Below are 6,282 nucleotides of genomic sequence, written 5' to 3'. Positions count from 1 at the left end.
GCAGACAAAAGTATGATGAGCCAATGAGGACGTACATCCAGAGATGGAACATCATCAAAAACTCGGCAGAGAACATATCTGACGAAAGAGCAATAGATGCGTTTGTTGCTGGTATCAGAAGGAAGGACTTAATAGAAGATTTGGGAAGGACCAATCCGAAAACAATAGCAGCACTCATGGAAATAGCGAATCGCTGGGCAGATGGAGAAGATGTTGTTCAAAATAAACGGCATATGTCGACTGAAGACGACCGCAACCGAAATAACCAAAATAGACGACGTTATCCTCGACAGTTCTCAGATTATGATGGTCCTGGCCAAGTATCGGCTGGCTTCCGAGGAAATAATGGAGAAAATCATCGAGATGACTATCAAAGGGGTAATGAACAGCGCACCGATTACAGGGATGCTCCCCGTTCTAACAGACAAAATAGTGGACCAAGGTTCCAGAGACCGTACGTATCACCCGAGGACCTTTTGAATGCACCGTGCCAGATGCATTTTTTTCTCGATAATACTGGGAAAAGACAGTCGGGTCATCTTCAGAAGGACTGCCGAACTTTCCTAGCATTGCATAGATATGCGGGACACGCCAATGCACATGCAGCAAGCGTAAAACCCCCAGGGGCCAAGGAGTGAGATTCACCTTCCACCTCCACCCACAATTACAGACGCAAATAGACACCAGTTGCAATTGGCGGCAGCTCCAACGAACGGTCCTTATATCGACACCAATGGGACAGTCTCTATGATTCAGAAGGGCAGACCCTCCAATAGAACTCAAAAAGTGATTTCTCGACAAGTCTACATGGCGGAGAAGATGCCTCCACCAACGGTTGAGTACTTAAATTGGTCGGGGCAAGACATCGGCTTTACCATAGCAGACCACCCGTAGCAAGTTCCACGACCAGGGCAATCAGCTTTAATCCTGCCAGCGGTGATTGCAGGATTCGACGTTTCACGGGTGTTCATAGATGGAGGCAGCAGCTTAAACCTCATGTATGCAGATACATTGAGGAAGATGAACATATCTATGGCAAATTTGAAACCAACTGACACGCGTTTCCATGGTATCACTCCGGAGAAGCCAAGTTATCCATTGGGAAAAATCAGTCTCGATGTTCAGTTCGGAACCCGAGAAAATTACAGAAGAAAAAACTAGAATTCAAAGTTGTGGATTTCCCGTCGCAGTATCACACGCTGCTGGGACGACCCGCTTATGCCAGATTTATGGCGGTACCACATTACACATACTTATTGTGGAGGCTCCCTGGACCCAACGATTGCGCTGGCAGATAAGTGCGACAAGGATTTCCATCGGCTGTCAGAAACTTTCGGGATGCAAGCAGAATATATGGCGTCAAAGCTAACAACTGACTATGATGTGTTGCCCGACGGAGGGAGGCCATTGAAGGAGCCAACCTTCGCATGGTGTCCAGCTGACATGCCAGGAGTACCCAGGGAACTTGCCGAACACCCTCTTAATGTGGATCCAATGGCTAGGCCAATTAAACAACCTTTGCGACGTTTTTCGGAACCAAACCGCAAAGCTATGCTGGCAGAAATTAATCGACTTCGAGAGGCAAGCTTCATCAAAGAACTGCATACAGAAGCCACATGGGTTGCTAACCCAGTCCTGGTCCCGAAGAAAAACACTGACGTCCTTCGCATGTGCGTCGACTTCACGTGTCTCAATAAACATTGTCCAAAGGATCACTTTCCCCTCCCGAGGATCGATTAAATTATCGACTCCACAGCGGGATGTGAACGTCTTTCCTTCCTGGATGCGTATTCTGGTTACAACCAGATCCGCTTAAAACAAGAGGATGAGGTCAAAACAGCTTTCATAACACCTTACGGGGTGTTCTGCTATAAAACGATGCCTTTCGGGTTGAAAAACGCGGGAGCTACCTATCAAAGGATGATGTAAAAGTGTCTTGCCACGTAGATAGGTAGAAATGTTCAAGTATATATTGATGATGTCGTAATTACAACAAAGTAGAGGTTATCTTTAATTGATGACCTTAAAGAAACCTTCGACAACCTTGACAAGTTTCGTCTCAAGTTAAACCCGACGAAATGTTCCTTTGGCGTTCCTGCTGGAGAGCTCCTTGGGTACTTGGTATCAGCCAGAGGTATTGAGGCAAACCCTGAGAAGATACAAGCAATTGTGACGATGAGAAAGCCGACGAAGCTTAAGGAGATACAGCAGTTGACGGGACATGTCGCGGCTTTGAGCCGATTTGTCGCCAGGCTAGGAGAAAAAGCGTTGCCCTTTTATACGCTAATCAAGCAAGGAGAAAAGTTCGAGTGGAACGAAGAAGCAGATAGGGCGTTTGAGCACCTCAAGCGCACAATTTCGACACCTCCAATACTGGTGGCGCCTAAGGAAAAGGAACCTCTACTATTATATATCGCGGCCACACCTCAGGTGGTCAGTACGGTACTTGTGGTCGAGAGGGAAGAAGAAGGGAAGCTTCATGGAGTCCAAAGGCCGGTATATTTCATCAGTGAAGTTCTATCGCCTTCGAAACAGCGGTACCCGCACTATCAGAAGTTAGCATATGGAGTATTTACAACCGCAAGAAAGATGCGCCATTATTTTTCGGCCCATCCGATAATAGTGGTCAATGAGGCACCGTTATCAAATATCTTAAACAATCCAGAAGCTACAGGACGTGTCTCCCTTTGGGGAATAGAGCTTTCCCCTCGGGACATCACGTACGAAAAACGAAAAGCAAGAAAGTCGCAAATTTTGCCAGACTTTATCGCAGAGTGGATGGAGCTGCAAAATACGGGACCCCCAGATTTATCAAGTACCTGGACCATGAACTTCAACGGGTCCAAGAGGTTAGAAGGAGCTGGAGCAGGCGTGCTATTAGTGTCACCGCAAGGAGATAAGATGAAATATGTGTTGCGGATGATGTTTCCCAATGCATCCAATAATGAGGCAGAGTATGAAGCACTCATACATGGGATGAAGATGGCGAAGGCTTGTGGAGCAACCCGATTAAAAATATTCGGCGACTCCCAACTGGTGGCTCAGCAGGTGATGAATCAGTGTGATGCAGTCAATGACAGCATGATAGCATACAAGGAAGTATACAATGAACTCGAGAAACTCTTTGACGGGTGTGAAGTGAACCACATTAGTAGACTCAGCAACGATGAAGCCGATGTTTTGGCAAACATCGGATCACAATGCTTAACAATACCACCTGGCGTATTTTGGGAGGAGATAAGCGAAAGATCAACTAAGGCGAAGAAAACATCAAAACAGCCAAAGAAGAAGCTTGAGAAAGACTCGGGAGCTCCAGCTGAATCAGAAGCAAATACATCGGAGGAAGAAGAGGAATCACATGAGGTGATGATGGTGCAAATCCCTTGGATGCAGGTTTACGTCGCATATATCCAAAGGAAAGAGATACCCGAAGACCCGGTAGAAGCAATGCGAGTTATTCGACGATCCAAAGCTTTTACTGTGGTCAAAGGAGAGCTGTATAAGCGAAGTATATCGGGAGTATTGCAGAGATGCGTTACACCCGAAGAAGGAAGAATTATCCTAAAAGATGTACACGAAGGAGTGTGCGGACACCACGCAAGCAGTCGAGCAATAGCAGCCAAGGTCTTCAGGGAAGGATTCTATTGGCTAACTACAATAGAAGATGCGAAGGACATAGTGCGTACTTGCGATGCGTGCCAAAGATTTGCGGCAAAACCTCATTCTCCGGCAGCAGAGTTGATGCCAATACCTTTGTCATGGCCTTTTGCACAATGGGGTCTCGATATGGTGAGGAAATTACACAAGGCATGGCCAGGAGGATACGTATATATGCTCGTGGCTGTCGACAAGTTTACTAAGTGGATTGAGGCAAAACCAATAACTTCGCCAGATGCAGCATCGGTGGTAAGCTTCGTTAAGGGCATCGTTTTTCGTTTTGGTGTCCCTCACAGCATCATCACAGACAACGACAGCAATTTCACATCCAAGGAATTCAAAGCATATTGTGCAGAGGTGGGCATCAAACTACACTTTGCGTCTGTTGCGCACCCGCAAACCAATGGTCAAGTCGAGAAAGCAAACGGTATCATCTGCAATGGTATCAAGAAACGATTGTTGACACCCTTGGAAAAAGCTCGACATACTTGGCCAGACGAGCTGCCTAGCGTGTTGTGGAGTATACGGACAACACCCAATACAGCAACACAGGAAACTCCGTTCTTTTTGGTCCATGGGGCCGAGGCAGTGCTCCCGATAGAAATAGAGCATAACTCCCCGAGAGTGATGGAATATGATGAAGAAACTTCAAGAAAGGCACTAGAGGACGATGTCGATGCACTCGATGAAGCTAGAGATGAGGTGCTGTCAAGAGTTACCAAATATCAACAAGATTTAAAAAACTATCATAGTCGACGTTTGCGCCCAAGATCTTTTCAAGTTGGCGACCTCGTTCTTCGACTTACCCAGGATAGCCACAAAAAATTCGAGTCACCATGGGTAGGACCATACATTGTTACAGAGGTGATTGCAGGAGGAGCGTACAGAATAAAGGACAAAAAGACAGGGGTCGCAGAGCCAAATCCATGGAACGTGGCGCAGCTTCGGCGTTTTTACGCATAGAAGTCAGAATAGAGATACATGTAAACATACAATGTACTGAAAAGCTCGCGAGTTTTCAGACGCACTCTTTTCCTTTCAGGGCACCGAGTGGGGCTGGAGGGTTTTTAATGAGGCGGGCTCGCGATGTTGCAATATAGTAAAAATATTGGTGGTACACATCTTTTTCTTCGACAGGCTTGGAGGCTTGCAACTCGCAAGCAAACAATATATACTCGGTCTTTACAATATAAACTCAATTAATTTGCTTTGGTTTGAACACCTCGCAAATAAACATACACTCGGGGGCTTAAGGAAAAAAAATACATAGTTCTAGCAACTTACAAGATATTTCTCGCAATATACAAGATATCTCTTTATTTCAGGGAAAATTCGACAGAAGAAAAAGAACTTCAAACATCTATAAGGTCATCTATGTTTACCCTTTCCTCTCCCGCAGAAGCACCCATGGAATCAGCATAATGATTCTCCGTGAAGTATGCAGCATCCATCCGAAGAAGATCTTCAATCATCTTTTCGGCTACGGGTGTCACCGCATCGTTGATCTTGTCGACATTCCTCCTTCGTTTTCTTAATCGTTCGTGGCAAAGATCAACAACATTGGACATATCAAGTTTCGGGTGATAGACTTGGAGCATGATCATAGCGAACCTAGCACCAGCCATTAACTGAGCTTTCACAAATCCATGGATCCGATGAACATTTTTAAACTTGTTCATCAACTCAGGAAGAGTTTTGGGTTGCAGATTCCGAGGAAACATGGCGTTGTAAACCATGGCTAGTGTTTTGGTGCAGAAATCAAGATATTCCCGAACCTGAGAAGCGCGATCCTGAAATCGTATAATTTGTCGGGTCCGGTCCGGGGAAGACCAAAAGTTGGCGTTGTTCTGCTGAGCAAGTCGAATAAGAAACTCGGCTCTCGCATTAACACGCTGGTCTGCAGCAGCAGCATCCAAGAAGGAACCTAACCGTGTCAGGAAATGTGAGGACCGAAAAAACTCATACGCGAATAAGAAAAAGAATGCAAAGGGCGAGATTTACCAGCCATATCCAGACTTGCGTCAGTCAGTAGTTCAAGCATATAATTTTCTTGAGAAGTGGCTTGCAAAGCCTCGGCAGTGGCAGCATCTTTCAACTTTAAAGCCTCTTGAGCCTGCTGAAGAGCTATCTTTTCCCGCTCGGAAGATTTGTGGGATTGCTCCATGACAATAAGGGATTGTTTCTTCATGGCTTGGAGTTGTTGTCGAAGTTCATCTAGTTCTAGTTGATTCAGGTCCACAGATGAGGAATCATCCAGTAAAACATCGTCAGCTACCCGTTTGGAGCGAGAAGTGGCAGGGGAAGCAGATGATCCAGTAGTCTTAGAGTAGTTATCAAATATCAACTGAAAAAAGAAAAGGTCGACATCAATAACCAAATAATGGATCATTCCTTCTCATTAATAAGTTGGGATATTTACAAAGTGATGGTCCATTACAAAAGGTCAGCTACTAGTGAGTCGACAAAAATAGTCGCATATCATAGGGATATCGACATCTACCAACAAAAAGATAGCAAACAGAGGAGTAAGTTGGTCTACTTGACATCCGGTTTGGCAGAACTGGAGGGAGTAGCTGGCTTGTATCCAAGGAAGGAGAGGATCTTCTTCGACTGTGGCTTGGCAGC

The sequence above is a fragment of the Lolium rigidum genome, chromosome 4 (assembly GCF_022539505.1).
Source record: "Lolium rigidum isolate FL_2022 chromosome 4, APGP_CSIRO_Lrig_0.1, whole genome shotgun sequence".
NCBI lineage: Eukaryota > Viridiplantae > Streptophyta > Magnoliopsida > Poales > Poaceae > Lolium > Lolium rigidum.
Note: the sequence above shows the minus strand (reverse complement) of the source record.